At 37.4% G+C, this 17095-nt stretch overlaps 1 long non-coding RNA gene across 1 annotated transcript; it reads right to left on the bottom strand.

Moving 5' to 3' along the window:
• Positions 1-9360: 9360 nt before the first annotated feature.
• Positions 9361-16884, bottom strand: LOC131560333 (uncharacterized). The gene is made up of 3 exons (XR_009274955.1): positions 16776-16884; positions 16147-16201; positions 9361-9536 (listed from the first exon to the last, which is right to left on the bottom strand). It is a non-coding gene; the product is annotated as an uncharacterized LOC131560333 (long non-coding RNA).
• Between the last annotated feature and the right edge of the window lie 211 nt (positions 16885-17095).

Below are 17095 nucleotides of genomic sequence, written 5' to 3'. Positions count from 1 at the left end.
AATTTCCCGTCACTTCCACTGTTTATATTATGCCCTTGTAATTCTTCACAAAAAAAAAAATCTTCACAGAAAAGACTAAAAAAAGCTAAAAAAACCCTAAAAAAACCCCTAAAAAAACCCCAAAAAAACTAAAAAAAATGAAAAAAACTAAAAAAAGAAACTAAAAAACCTAAAAAAAAACCTTCACAGAACAATCACATAGAATTAGAAATAGAAAGCTGAACTTTATTGTCTATTATATTAATTTAGTTTTCAGTTAGTGCAGTCCCAGATCCAACGTCCTAGTCTATGAGGCTCCCAGCCTTCTGCTCCAATTCAGTGATTTCCATCAAAACAGAAAGAACATGAAATTTTTATTACAACTTGATCCCTGACAATTTTTATTTCAAAATTATTCCATTGAAAAGACAGACTAAAATGGTTTTTAAGCCTTAAAAACAGTCCAAAGTGAAAAGCAACTATGGGAATTTCTCGTTCAGCTTTGCTCTATATATAAACACACCAAGAGATTTATACAATAAAACAGGCTAAGATGCACAGAAGAAGAAAGAAAAGCAGAAAACCAACCAAAATTAAGTACAGTCTTAACTTCAAAAGCTTCAAGGAAATGTTTTCTATTCAACTGAATTTTAATGGCACAAATGTGGGGGGCAATGTACGTGTGCAGGGCAACAACCAAGGTGATGCTCTCAGCAGGGTCAGATGTTACATTCACCCAGCAGCAGTTAGGATCTGGTGGGATTTGGGATCATACTTAAAGCTCACTCACAAGTCTTTTCTCCTCTCCACAAGAGGAGAAAAGCAGCCTGTATGCCTTGCATAAGGTCCCAGCACAGCTCTTGTCTCGACAGCTGACAGAGCAGAGCGGTTGCATAAGCGTAAAAAAAAAGAGGCATGAGAACATGGACTTGCCTACACAAACCAAACAGGATATCAAGTCACCATAACCCTGGGTGAGGGATCACAGAGAGATCATGAGCAGTACCACAGTGCAGAATGGTTTTTTCTGCCTCTGAAGGAAATTATCCAATACTCCTTATTTTAACATTGCAAGGAAGATTCACACATTCTATTAGAAAGCACTGTCTTGCTCTTTTCCTGGCCGGTGGCCACCACTGAGACTCAAATCAGTTATTGCAGAGGTAAAAATAACATCTTGCAAAGAATCATTAGAGGTCATTTCCTCAGTTCTCCTATTAAAAGATAATTTACTATATCAGGAGTGACTATGTGGTGCCTAACTATCACAAAAGCATTACATATGACAGAGAATCTGGAGCTAAATTTAAAAAAAAAAAAATCAACAAAACAAAAGGTAGTTTTTCTATCTCCTCCTTCCTCTGTACCTAATCTTTAGCAATCTAAAGCTAGGAGAAGAATGGGTTAAAACTAAATGGAGCTGCTTTTTCAGAGGTGCAGGGCAAAGAGGAGGTTTGCAGTAAAATCACCAAGGCAGGACCAGCTGCCTCCCTGCAGGAGGACAGCTGGTGTGCTGGGGCAGCTGTGGGCACTAGGCAACACTGCACTGATTAACCTGTCTTGTTACAGTTAAGACAAAAATTAAACAAATCAGTCACATTTGTTTTTCTAACTGTGGTACAGCAACAACAACCAAAGGCAATCACCTGCCTATGCTGGCTCCTTGTCTCCTACCGTAAAAAGAACAAAGAGAATTGGGAATTAGCTCAAACCCTGTAATGCTTTGAACTGTCATGACTTGTGGTCCAGCCTTATTCTTTTTGCTCAGCAGTAGCTGTGCCCCACATCAGAGCAGAAGGCATCCTACCCTATGCCTTGCTCCCACACCAGTGCCAGGCATTGTCCCACAGCTGGGCGGTGGCAAAAATCTTTGATATACAATAAATTTCCCTGGATTTGCCTCACAAACTCTTTCACATCAAAGAAGCTGCTGGTGTGTGAATCTCTAAGGTTCAGAGTTCGCTCAATTTGGATGAGACCTGAAGCATTCACAGTTTTATTCAAGTCACCCTGCCCAGGATCTCATAGCAGGAACAGACTTCCTTAGGGATTTCTGGCATTGCAACTTTCTGTTCAAGAGTGTTGGGATATGCTCCTATTCTTAAAACTGAAAACATTTCATTAAACATTTCAGGGTATTTAAAATAATACTAAGAATTCTGTGTGGCCAATTGTCAAAAATTTGTGCTAGATAAGGGGAGTCCTAGTTCCAGATTACTCTACCACTATTAGTTATTGAAGTTTCAAGCATATATTTTTTCTGTACTTTGTTAAAAGCAGGTTTCCCAATTTCTGGCTAATATTCCAGAATTAGAATTCCCTGAATTCATCTGCTTCTGTCAAAAAGAAGGCTTAGAGATTTTAGCTGTTTTCTGGAGAAACACATAAAAAAGTAAAAGCTCACTGGCTCAAGAAAAGACTAATCAGTCTTCTAACTCTTAGGCTTCACTGTATATTCCACTGTGAGATGCCCCAAAACCAAAAAAGCTATTTTAGGAATCTTGAGTCTCCCTCTTCCACTCTCTCCCCATCTTTATTCTAAAGGATGCCTTCTTCCTGTCCTTTAGAGGCCATGGTACTCTCATTTCTCTGAGAGAATGAGCTTTCATTATACCCAAATATAAAACCACAAAGTGTTTTGCATGAGCTCAGGCAGCACTACAGAAACTACACTTTATTTTACTAGGTCTCCCAGATTGTTTGCAAGAAGTTCAGACTAATGTTAATTTTCACAACTGCATAATCATTTGCATTTCCTCAGGCACAGATTCTCTTTATTATATGTGTGTTACTTCTTCAAGCCTGTAAGTGTGACCAGGAATAGCTGTGTTCTTACAACATCACACCGTCCATGGTTACTGCACTAAACACACTAAATAGCACCTGCCAGTAAAACCTCCCAAAACAAAAACTCAGGACCTAAATTTGAACTTTTGTCCCCCTTGAAATCTCTCTATCACCCCTTGTTTAAATTCAACATATAGATTCAATAACTATTTGCCTGTTTCACAGACAATAAAGTTTCTGTACATTTATAATAAACAAAACATATTCAAATTAAACCTTTCAAGAAGCTAGGATTAGAAACATTAATTCCTGGTCAGAAAACAATTAAGGTACAGTCACTAGAATTGTTGTTCTTCCTTTTGATCCCTTTATTTACAGAACCATAAAATATGCTGACTTGGAAGGGATTCACCAGGATCATCGAGTCCAACCTCCAGCCCTGCACAGGACACCCCAACAATCACACCCTGTGCCCAAGAACATTGTCCAAACACACTTGTTGAACTCCGGCAGCCTTGGTGCTGTGACCATTTCCCTGGGGAGCCTGTTCCATGCCCAACCGTCCTCTGGGTAAAGAATATTTTCCTGATATCTGACCTAAACCTTCCCCAGCTCAGCTCCACACCATTTCCTTGAGTCTTGTATCTGGTCACAAGAGCAACAAGATGAGCATTTGCTCCTCCACTTCCCCTCATGAGAATGTTGAAGACAAGCTCCTGTGGATTCCCAGTTTTTCTCTCTCTCATGGTAGAACACAATTCCATGATGCAGCACAGCAATTCATGCAGAGAGGAAAACCACAGACTAGTTCAGGAAATGCTGGCTGTGCTTTCTTTGTGGGCTACAAAAAAACCCCCACAACCCAAACCCAAAAAACCGCAAACCAACCAAAAAAACTCACTCCAAAACAACAACAACGGAAGCATGGGAGCATTATTTTCCTAAAAATACATTTTTTTTGTTTTTAAAAATATTTTGACAGACAATTCTCAAAAATATTTATAGCACAGCTTGAAGGAAACAATATAGATATCATCTCATAGCACACACACTGTAAAAAACAGTATTTTACTAGCAAGAGTTCACAAACCAAAACAATGGGATGGATCAGAGGAGAGAAGAAGGGCTATTATCCCTACAGGTACAAGTAGTTACGAGATCCCTACAGAGACACACAGACTAAGTGACATGCTATAAGGCATGAAAGGTATGCGACAGAGAGAGAAGAACCAAGCCTTGATTTCCTCGCTCTGCTCTCCCCCCACCAGTCTTAGCCACAAGAACATCCATCTTTTCACAAGGCTGGGCACCATTTTATGGCTTTACAACTACAGAAATTCACAGACAGATTTAGAGAACTTGGAAAATTAATTTTAGTTGCCTTGTTATATCAGCAAGTGATTGACAATCACAGCAAAATCTGAAAACACTGAGGTGTTTGCAAGATGAGACCCACTCAGTCTTTTCAGACAGAACCATACCATACCATTGTATTACCATGAGAAGCCTTGTGATAGTTTAGATAGGAAAGGAAGCCTGAAATCCACAAGCAGGTAGGAGAAAGAAGAAACTAGTTTATAGTCAGAACCTCAGAGGAGATAGATGGGAGAAATAGGAGGTTTTGTTGCCACTTTGCTCGTGAAAAACAAGGAAAGAGGAGGGTCGTTTCCCCTTCCCCCAAATCAGCTGTGCAAGATCAGTTACCCATAGACAACTTAGGCTGATTAAGAAATCTCAGATTGTTTGCCTGATATTCCAAATAACTCTGCTGTTCACAGATAAAGGTCTAATTCAAGCCAAAGCCAATTTCAAGTTTCGTTGTAGCTTAACTCTACCAAGCAGCACAGCTGTAGCAATGGCCTCATTATGTATATTACCTACTGATTTCACAGTTGAATCCATTTTAAAGTCCTCCATGAGCCTTCCTATTAGCTTAATAATGAAAAGTGTATCAAAGACCATCTTGCTAAGTTGAGTGAAAAATTCAAAGCGGTCCCAGTGAGACGGAGCTGCTGAAACCATGAAATAACAGTGGTCACTGAATTCTGCTCTCATTGTGATACTGCTAATTATTGTATTTGGGACCAAAACCTGAACATCTGAGACAGGCAGAAGGGGACAAGTTTTTGTGTCTTGACAGATTTGTCACTGAATGTAAGAATCAAAAAATTAAATTTAGGCAATTAGATGGCTGAACATCATCCCTCTCAGCTGTTTTGTACTTCACCCCAAAATCTCATCAGGGCTTATAGTACATTAATTTAAACAACTCATCTATGAATAAGGGAGAGGAGTGTCTATACATTACAGCACATAATTGCTGTAGCTAAAAAGCAAAATTTCATTACAGCATTCTTTTCTAGACATGGAAAAGAATCCCAATTTCATTATCACCTGCAACGATAGGTGTATTTTTTTTTATTCTATTTAATAAGAAAGCAGTAGTCCAAACTTCTGTCAAAATGAAAGAAAAATGAAACAAGCCAGTGTCTAGGGAAAAGTTAAAATTTCTACACCAAAGTACAAAAATGGGTGGATAGAGCAGTTTCTCACTAAAGTTCTGGTGGGTAGAGTACCTAATTTGAAAGAATTTATACCATCAGTTAAGCAAGATTTTTTAAGGAAAAGGAAATATTTAGTTGTCAGCATCCTAACAGTTCAAACTGAAGTGTAATCCTTGGGACCACCCAGGTGTTACTTGTCATTAATAAATGACAACAAATGACAATAAATTATGACATCCACATAACCTGTACACTCCTTTACAATGTGACAACACAGAAAGAGTTTTGGTTTAATTTCATTATTTGGATTTATATTATTTAAATTAATACGAACAAACAAAAACATCTGCAACAACTCACCAGAACCACTAAGCTGCATTCAGATTAAATTGTCTGTGTAGCATATGGAGAGGGCTGGCACCTGTTTGTGGTGAAAACTCAGACTCCTCAGATTTAAGTGGAGAACAGAAAATTAGGAGAAGAAAGGTACACATATAGAGATAAGCAAGGCACTGACATGGAACATTGAAGAAAGACATATTTTAATACAGTTTTAGGGAGTACATCCCTGGCTGAGGAAAATATCACATCTCATAATTTGCCAGAGAATTCTCATCACTACACAAATAGAGTCGGTGAGAGAAACAAAACAAAACAAAAACACTGAGAACACAATCTATTATCATATCAAATGGGACATCTCCCAGCTGAAACAATATCATTCCACTTTCCTTACTGAGGCAGATATGAGGCAGAAATGCCTCAGAGCTTCTTTCAGGAAAAAGTAAAATGGACTGAAATATTTAAATGCATTATGTACAGAAGCAGAAAAAGATTTTGAGACCAAAAACTTACATTTTTATTAAAACAGATGACATTTCCCCACTACTTGTTGCTTACAGAACTCTGTTATCATCACATCTCCCCACTTCCCAGGAACAGCAGGTTCAAGAAGGAACTGGAGACATTACTGTGAAAACAATAAGAAACTATTTCAAGAAGTAACAGCTCAGAGAGAAACAGCCATCCCTGTACTACCAATAACAGTTTATTTTATTTCTTAAGTACTTGAGTTCCTTTTGTGTATGGTTGTGAAGGGAAGCTTCACTTCAGTGCACGCCAAAGATCCAAACCCCAGAAGATGACAGAATAATTTAAATTAAAAATATTTAAGGCCTTATTCCCTCCAGCCTCTTGATCTTCATATTTCAGTTGCTGATGTTTCTCGTTTCAGCTACCCTAAAATGATGAATACCTCTGGGATCCACACAGAACCCAAACCATCAGAACAAGAAGGGATGACAGAGATGTCCCATATTTGCCCATGTAAAAACCAAAAGGAAAATATTAAGGTGCCACAAAATATTGTGCCAAAAACTGAATTGAAGTAAAAATTAGTGTTTCCTAAGTGAAGGCAATGGGACAGGAGAAAATCTTATCATAGTCTAGGTAGAGGAACATGAATTTTAGATCTGTTAAGAAAAGAAGGATCGAATTTCCACACTGCTTAAGTATTGGTTAGACGGATACAGATGAATATGCTTTTATGAATAAGATCAACAGGCATACTTTCAGATTTTAAAGGATTTGAGAATAGCTTTAAATACATGCACACTCATAGGAACCTGGTAACATTGCCCAATAAGAAACTAATAGATTTGTGGAGAATTTTTTCTTGTATAGCAACAGGAAAGACATAAAATTGCATCTCCTTAAGAAGAAAAACATTTAAGTCCCAATTCCCATAGTCATGAGGAGGCTTGTAAATATTTTTACATACTTTAATAGCATCCAATTATAATTTTGTGCTAATTGCTTTAATCAGCCCAACCTGAAGTGTTATAGTATTTTTCCATAATTAAAGAGTACCACATGACAACCAGTGCTTTTCAGAGCTATTACAGTACTTTCTAATGCTATAATAAACAAAGATCATGCATCTTAATTATAAACAATAAAAATTCCATACACATTTAATTATATGCTACAGTGAAATTCCCATAACTTTAAAAAAAGCTCTGCCATGATTATTAAGATGTTGCTAATATGAGCTCACACTAATGGGCTGTGCCCACTATTAATGTCAATGCAAACAGTTTACATCAGGAATCTGTATCTCCAATTTAAATGTTAATGGACTGAGTCTTTTTCATTTATAGTGCAAGAAAAGGATAAAGCTGCTGAAGCCAATGAGATTATGTGAAACTGCTAACTAGCTTATTACTGGCTCTGTCTCCAAATGCATAGAATGGAATATAATCAATTCTCTCATACCTATATCCTTATGTCCTGCCAAAACAAAGAAAAGCATAGCCCTAATACCAGTACATACTGCATTTGAATCAGAGCAAAATTATAGTTCTTTCATGTGAATGAGGCTAATAAATAAATATCTTAACTTGTATAAACCATGGATTACCTTTAGGCCAAAGGTTAACAGGGCAAGTTCCAGTCCAGCACATGAAACGTGAGCAGACCCCAAGGCAGCAGTGCCATGCTACTCATCCCTTCTGCAGTTCCCAAAGCAGCAGCTTTGGGGGTCTGTGGGGTCTGTGGGGAGGAACTGCAGTGATGGACAAGTGCTGAAGCATCGCTGTTCAGTCTGGATGCCACTAGTGGATGCCTCCCCAGCACACAATTATAGGTTTGAACAGGGATCACTCATGATTTTAAGAGATGAGTTTAGATATTATTTCCAAAAAAAAGCTAATTTCTGAAATTTGCTCTCTGTGAGCGTATGACATGGCACTCACTAGATAAATGCCTTTGACATACACAGTTTACATATCAGCTCCATTTTTCAGACAGATCAGACTATTCTCTCACACCAGATAATGTGATACAAGATAGTATCACAGCGACAATTCAGATGGCAAATAAACAACCATGTATAAATAAATCTGTCTATAAAACAATGCCCAGAAAAGTAATTTGTATTGTTATAAATATTGCTAAGATCTTCATAATAATTTAGAAAAAAAACTTAAAAGGGATAGTTTTGCATTAAAACACCATTTAGCTGAACAGCTGCTCTATTTCAGGTACTTCCTGTTCTATTTTGATTCTGTACTTTCACAAGCCAGAGAAACCAGGTTCCATTCTATTTTCCTTCTTGGCCTCAGCAACACACACATTGACATGTCCTCTTGAAGCCTGTTACCAGTTTCCACAGCTTATATCACCTCATAATAAACCCATGATAAGACTACCAGGGGACAAATCTCACAAGAAAAGGTAAAGGTATTCTCCCCTTCCCTATCTCAACATTATTGTGCCCCCAGTTTACAGCCACTGTCATCATGAGCTGTAGGAACCTCTACTTCCAAGAAGTTCCTATAGTCTAAAGCAGGAATGTCAAGGGAGGTATTTGTGCTGTGTTTTCTGCATTTCCCTTCCAGAATTTCTTTCTTCCTCTCATTTTCTCTTTGCTTCTTGCCAGCAGTTTCAGAACAAGCCTTAAGTGGAAAGTAACAGGCATTAATTAGGCCCACTGGTGTGCTGTTCTGCACAAGGAATCCTTCCTTGCCACAAAGAGCTTATAGACCATTATCTCCTTCTTTTATCCTCCATTGTGCTTTTTTTCTTACTGCCTCCTGCCCACCTTTTCTTCCCTGCTATTTAAATTTTAACATAGAGGTTTTGCAATACTCTCTTATTAGAGCTGCAAGAGCTTAGAAAAAAAAAAATGTATTAAATTAATTCTTTTTTATTTAAGACCTCTCAAGACCAAAGAAAGCATTATTAGAAGTCATGGGAGAAATATCTGAGTCCCAATCAGCAAAGACGAAAGTTCTGGAATCAAATGTCAATACTGAGTAAGGAGAATCAGGTTACATGCTTAAACAACAAAACTGGAAACTGTAATAATTTAGTGACTTCTTTGCTAGTCAGTGATAGCACCCTAGGGATATTATGATATTTAAAAGATGATCTTAGACTACATATTCAGGCCACTTCTTAGAGCACATCTCCTTTCCTGGCCAGCAGCACTCTCAAACTCTCACCCACAAGACATGTTCCCTTGTGTGACCATCCTTCTGCAGCATCAAAGTAGGACAGTTCTAAGGAAAAAAATAAAATGAATTCCACTGTGCTTGGCTATGTCTATGAAATTGTAATATTTGCTTTTTCCTGACTGCTGAGGATTGCGAGTCCCGTATCTTCCTCTCTTAGAAACAACTTCAAACTTCCCTGGTCATTTTGAGATTCAAGGTTGGCCTTTGCAGCCTCACTTCCCTTCTTTCCATTTCAGAAGAGTAAAATGTCCTGCAAAAAGTAGGAGAAAAGAAAGACATTGCAGCACAGGACAGGCAAAGTGCTTGATATCTTTATTTCCATCAGCAAGAGGAAAAATAATTATTTCTGAAGGTTCTGTAAGTCCTTAAAACAACTAGAAATGCATAGTTGCCTGAAGATAAATGTATTCTTCCCTAATCCCTTTGTAACACATGGACTACCATGTACTATTGGTGATCCATGAACCACAGCTGGCCAGTCTCATTTCAGACCTCCAGAGATTAAACCTATTAGATTGTCAGCCTCCTGACAGACTGGGACTTGCTGAAAAGAATGAATTTTCCATGGTATTATTTAAGTGTCACTAACCTCATCTAAGGTCTTCTGGAAAAAGAGCTTTTCCCACTTGACTACACTTGGTCCTTGTTGTGTCACCGTTTCAACTGTGAATGCTAAATTTTGCCCCTACAAGCTTACATACAGTTTTGATTGCCTTCAGTGTGCATTTACTCCAAGTACACATGTACCAAAGTGGAGTGACAGTGCTACTACTCTGAGAAAAACAGATTAATATCAGGCACTGAGTGCACTAATTGAACACTGCACTGGTCCCAGCACCAAGTGATTAAAAATCCAAGGCACCTTCAGAGAGAACAGAAAGTAGATAATTTTCTTCCTCAGAACCTAAATTGCAACTAATGTTTCTGCTCACACTAAAACAGCTGAATACATCACTCTTCTTTAAAGGATTTGAACTCAGAAATCTTCTTAACTATGTGGAGATCACTTCAAACACTTTTAGGCTGCTTTTTGGAGAGCATCATAAGCATGTTGGCAGCTTTTGTTCTCATCCAGGGATTTTCCAGAGAGCAAAACACACCATTTTTTCACTGGTTCCTTAATACTGACATTGCCTGCAATGTGGGCAATCATCTTACTTGCTCTAACATAATTTCTCTTCTACAGTTCCAGTACCAGCCCCAGATGCTCCATACATCCAAAATCTGCCCACAGTAAATTGAGATTCAAGGAATAATCTGCAGGTGTTAAGAGCAGTTAAGGAAAAAACCAGAGTGTGTCATATAGAAGGAATATATGCCATTCCTGGAATATATTAATGACACAGGAACAGGTGAGAATTTTGAGAGGCCAAGAAAGAGATTGCTTTCCTTCCTCCCTTATTTCGATACCTTATTTTGAATTGCAATTCAACTACTTATTCATTAAAGTATTTTCTAGGATCAGTAAGATTGGTAGAATTTGTACCTGACCAGGATTGGTACGATGAGGGCCATTATGAACATTCTATTGCTGGTCTCCAATACTCCTTATTTGAGTATCTGTCAGAAGACTTGTTATAAACTTTTTACAGAATTTGTAGCTGTCATTTCAATTGCTTTGGGATGAAATGTGACCTGTTTCCATCCAAGCGGAAGCCTTTCAGGCTGTCTGTGTGAAACAGACCAGAAATAGAAGTGTTTTCTTCATTGTAGATGCAGCTTCTCACACCAATCCCAATTTAAACCAGAAATATCACAAACAAATCTAAAAGGTGCAGACTTCAAATCAAGATTAGGAGTTTTACATTTGTCAATCAGCTGCTGAGCTAATGTTCTCTGGTACAGAAGAGAGTGGGAACACATCAACCATTTTGGGAAACCATGTTCAGACACTACAGTGCAACAGTTCCAGCCCTGGCATTGGAAGCAAGCTCATTATGGCAGGGCCTGCCTGGCTTTCACAGCAGAGTTTGACTCACAAGGACCATCCCAAACACAGGTCCTTGGCAAGGCTTGTCCCAGTCCTACCTCACAGCCGCTTGGGCACAGCTTGCCCCAGCTACTGTTGTTTGCTCTTGAAGTAAGTTTCAAGAGTCACAGCTCCATTCTTGCATCCTTCCACAGTGCCTAAAAATTTGAAATAGCACCTTCTGCCACAGGCAGTATTTTTTCTACTGCAGGGAAAAAAAAAAATGTAAACATACTTCTTAAAACCCTAGGTTTTATGTTCCAGTTAGGCGAATAATTACAGGTTTTATTACACAACAACTAAAAAAAAAATTAATTTTCATAGGTTCTCCAGAACATATTTTAATTTTCATCATGTTCTTCAGAATTTGCCTCATCTTTATATAGTATCATAAATTACTTTTATAGTAACATAAATATAGCAATAATCAAAATTGGCAGCAATAAATAATTAATCTTATATTGGGATTTTATTAGACTAGAAGACGGCTCAAGCTGCTGAGCTGCATCTTCACAGGACTGTTACATGACGATTTGCTGGAAATTTTTGATTCTTTATAAGCCTGCAGGCAATACTCAAATTTCAATTCTTTCTAAAAGCTCTAGTTTAGTTATAGACATCAACTTAGGAACTAATCAGAAATGTGTACAAGAAGTAGAGTTACAACAGCATTCTAATCAAATAACCTAATTCATTCCTATTTAGGCCAAGAGATGCATCATGGTCCCTGCTGACACAAGGAACATGGAAGTGTTAAAAACCACAGTCTTCTATTTCAGCAAACAAAACATTTAGATCATTAGGCAGTCAACAAAGAAGATTTTCTTTGTTGTTCATCTCCTTTTCCCCCCTCTCAACACTTCAGCCTTTGGTGATAAAGAGAGCGTATTGGACCAACCTTACCCTATGTCCCCTTTTCATCATCCAGCAAATTACAGCTTACAGGCTTCTGCAAAGTCTGTTTGTGCCACTTACTCATACAAGCAGTAACACTTTTCAGTGTGAATGCCATGCCAGGAGCCCATAAATGAGACATTTAAACAGGCAAAGATGAATAAAAGCTACTTCCATAGTATTTTAATGTGACCTAGAAACTGGGAATTGAAACAGCGCTGACAGTGGGAACTCAAGATTTTGCAATCAGAGGGTTTGTAATAGGCTCTGAACACCAGGGAAAGAGAAACTGGCTATTTTGTATTAGAGAAGTAGTTACAAGAAATTTTTGCAGAGAAAAAAAGTGGGAAATACAATGAAGGAACAATTTTTGTAAGCTTCAGCCCAAACTTTTTTTGGATGGGTGTCATAATCAGAATAGATTTCAACAAATCCATTAGGGTCTGGAAATGAGCGCTAATTCTTGCTGAGGAAGTAGCACAGGTTATATGAACAAACTGCAACATTCTAACACTGGTGTTACTTCATTGTATATAAAATATAGATGGGCTTGATCATTTAATATTTTCAGTAGGTATTGCCTACCTCTGATTTTCAAAAAGAGACTTACCAGAGTAAGAATAGTCTCTCTCAGTCTCAGATATTGCCCCACACTGTCTTGAACACACAGTAATTTTAAAGCATTTTAAATACACACAAAAGTGTTTTAAAGGTTGTGTATTTAATTTAAAGGACCAAGATTTCCTTCCTAGTAATCAGGAAAAAAAAATTACAAATGCAGAATCTGAAATGTTCCAAGTTTAACAAACACAGTGAAAAGGAAACAGTTCTGTTCCTTTGCCATGCCTGAAAACAATGATATCCCAAATTCTGCCAGAGGAAAAACAAATGACCAAAGAACCACAACACTATTGTCCCAGCAATTCACCCTACACAGCTCCTCCAGCCCCACAGCACAGCTCAGCACTGATAACCCCCACTGATGCCTCTTCCTGGCCCAACCCTTATCAGCTAAAGGGAGTCCAGCAGACAGGCCAGAAACACATCACATGAAACAGTTTGAGGACTGAGCCACACAATGCTTTGGAAATGCTTTCCACACTCTGAGCTCAGTTTCAGTAGCCAGCAGAGTACTAGCACTAGCCAGTGCTGCTTCAGGATGGCTGGAGAGAAAAGTGTTCGAACAGGTCACAGGTCAGGGAAATATCAGTACTTAAACTTACCACTGATAGCTTAGAGTGGTCTGGTTGAGCAGGCTGTGATTTTTTTTTTACAGGTGTACAGAATTATTCAGAAATTAATTCTATCAAGTGCAGCTTCAATCTTTCCCATGGAGAGCAAATAAAAGCAATGTTTAGCTACCTGCACTAAATTCTTGATGAATCCATAGTGACAGAGTATTTTAGAACTGAACAATGAATACATTGATGAAGTTGAGATCAGCTCTTGGACAATGCAATAATTTGCAAAGAAGAATAAATTTTTGATCTAAAGAGTTCACTAAGTTACTTACCACTTAATCAAAAAGCACAGTCTTTTCTAACTGCCCTCAAAAACACTTCATAATAGCAATGAACAGATTTACAATCCATCTTTGATTTAGGCAGAAGTTCATTGCAACCATCTGAGACATCTTAAAACATATTCTGGGTGTCTGTCATATATTGCCCCTCTGATAACTGCTATTGAGAATCTGCACAATTCTGGTGACAACTGAGGGGATTGCTTTTTTCGTCATTAAGAGACTTCTCATTCCAGAAACTCAAAAGTTGGACATTTGCTGGATAAGTATAAGTCATCTTTTCTGTTCAAGAGACTATTTTTTTCCAGTTTAATAGCATCCTGCACTGTAACACTTGACCTTGGAAATATTAAGAAAAAATAATCCAACCAAAACAAAACAAGAAAAGCAAAAAAACACATACACATCCAAAAAAACACCAGCAGCACAAGAAGGAGCACAAGAAACTTCTCACTTGGTTTCATCTCCTAATCCATCATCAACTAGTTGAAGAACTAGGGTGAGTTGTTCTCTATCACCATGAAAGAGTTCAATTTCACAGTACTAAAACTCACCACTTCACAGCAATAGCTTTGATGACACACCAGGGTAAAGCCTTTATAATATAAAGCATGGATACCAGGAATAAATACTCTTCTGAGGTCAAGGGAATTGGATTGCATAGAAAAATAAGACCTCAAAAGCAGTATAATAGAGGTATTCAGGGTGATGGAAGTGCTCAATAAAATAGAGCTTTAGATATTTTTACACTGATGAAATAAAAAATTTAAAGGATCACTCACTACTTAAGAAAAGAGGAATAGCAAAACATAAGCAGATTAAGCCAGGTAGTTAAAATGTAATATAGCACTTGTTTTTTTCACAAGAAATATAAGCTGATACACTACAACTGTGTAAAAAGAGATAGTTCCTGAACAACTCAGCTAGCCAGTATTAGAGTTTCTCATGGTAGAATTTTATGTGTTTAAAGAAAGATGCAAAGCTGAAGTTACTGCAGTTAGAGATCCATCAGGGAGGATGTGACCCTCCTTTAACAACACAGTTATCACACCTCCATCAGGCAGCACATTGATTTGGCATGCTTAAATCTATCATTATCTTTTCTGATTAATATCAAAATTGCTGCTTACTGATCACTTAAGTAAAGGGGCTTTTGTGTGGGGGAAAGGGCTGACAAAGATCTGATGTTAAGGCACAAAGAAATAGAGAGACAAACAAGGAGTTCCATTTTCAAGAGAATACCCTTTCAAGACATTATCCTCCAGGGCCACTGTAACAGAATGCTGTATTTAAATCAGCAGGTCGTGCACTAGAAGATGGTTTAACTGCTAATTAACACTAGATGATATGCTGAAAATTACATGCTAATTAATTCTCTGTAGATCTAAGTGCCCTTCCTTCTATATCATTTTCAGTGAACATATTAACATGGGGAATAGAATGGCATTAATTACAGATTCACATGACAAACATGTGAAGCTATATTAAATAGTTGATGGAGGTTAACTAAAAAGAAAGATGTGGGTCAAAGTTGTAGACCACAGGCCACAGTATCATAAAGATACTCCACATTAAAAAGAAGAGGGCATATATTACCCATTCAATCTTCCTGTCAGTTTGATGTTGCTCTCTTGTATTAGATTTTCTTGCAGGAAGATCACTATTCTGAAAATTGGATTCATCTGTGCAGAATAGTCTCACAAAATGAAGGCAAGAAATGGAAAGTAAATAATCTTGTTCTTTTAGAAAGTGACAGTGATTACAGGTTTGGGTGGTTTCTTTTTTATAATGTAACTATTAACCATCCCCACATCACAAGAATTTGAAAATAGCAGAGAAATCAGTTGTGTAGGTTATAGAAATAGCTAAAGAATCAATATGCTAAATACTGGTGCAATAGTCCCACTATAGAATAAAAGAAGCCTTTTAAGTCAAATATGTATTATAAACATATACAGAGTTACTGATTTTTTAGGTTGTAATTTAAGGTCTGGAGCTTCCCCAAATAAAGTAAAATCCAATCACTACAAACAAATCAAACATTCAAATGTAAGATATTGCCCATACTTCAAGGGTTTCAAACTCCAAATACAAGCTATAGGTCAATCCAATTCAGAGGTTGAAAAATTATACAGAAAAAGCAGTTATAATGCTAAAATTACATTTTCTGTTTGTCAGATAATGGAACACCTACATGCATGGCTATTTCTGTAGTTCAAAATCTTGAGACTTTTCCCTTCCCACAAAAGCACTGGTAATTTGTCATTAGAGAAACATTAGTTACCAAGGCCTTTCCTTAAATTCTTTCCTTGATACTGATAGAAATAGATAGATAGATGTAAATGTCCTTTATTTTCCCCATATAAAGCCACCTCTTCAGTCAACATATGTCTTTGAATTAAAAAAACAAGCAACAAAAACAAAAGCCACACACAAAAACAAAAGTGCAAGGCTTCCTAAAAATTAAAATTTTACCTCCATAATGTACATTTGTCTATTGGAATTGAAAATTTCTGCTTTCTTTATACACCTGAAAAAGATCATTTGGGGAACTTTATTAAAAGTAATGCTCATCTCTAAATAACAGATAGAAAAAGGAGAATATTACAGCAGTTTTGTTTTATTTGATTTTAATAGCACAATAGCTAACACGAAATTAGGAATCAGGGAATTTGGTGCATGGACACTAATAACCAAAACTTGTGCCCCAGAGGACTAAACTTTTATTTGTTCATGGTCTCCAGGGAAAATAGCTGACATTTAGTCATCTTAGAGTTTCCAGACTAAGAACCAGAACATGCCCACATGTATAGATAGTTCACTATCCAAAATGACCAGAATCATCTTTCATAGGAGATGCAGATGCACAACTTCAAATAAAGCTTTTCTCCCTAGCGCAGAGTAGTAACAAAACTTTACTGTATGTTTAACATTTTTCTTGTTGTAGGATGTTGTTAATAAGTATTTAACTCTGCTATATAATGTAAAATACAAAAATCCAGAAAAAGAATACAGCCAGAATTTTTTACTTTGCTAGAGACAGCCACAGAACACATGCAAAACAGTTCCAGGTGGATCAACAGAAAGCAAAAATAAAGCCTTACCACAGCTTGTTGAAGCTTTGTAGTTCTCTGACCAAAGGAAACATCCAGTATTAAAAATCTTTTTACAAAGACTTTAGCACATGCCTGCCTAAATCAGCTTTTAAAGCTGGCAAGAACACACCAAAGAGCTTAGTAAGACACTGAATGGATGGAGGATAAAAGAGAAAATTGGTGGTGGGATGGGATATAAAGCAGATGAGAAATCAGATTTAGGTGAATCTAGTTTAGGCTGATCATCAATCTCTGATTCAGCTCTAACCACTGCATCTGGTCTCATTTGAGAAGTCCTTACTGGACTAAATTAATTTCACATTTTCCAT

This window comes from Ammospiza caudacuta, chromosome 7, assembly GCF_027887145.1.
Source record: "Ammospiza caudacuta isolate bAmmCau1 chromosome 7, bAmmCau1.pri, whole genome shotgun sequence".
Taxonomy (NCBI): domain Eukaryota; kingdom Metazoa; phylum Chordata; class Aves; order Passeriformes; family Passerellidae; genus Ammospiza; species Ammospiza caudacuta.
This window is presented reverse-complemented; position numbering and strand designations above follow the sequence as displayed.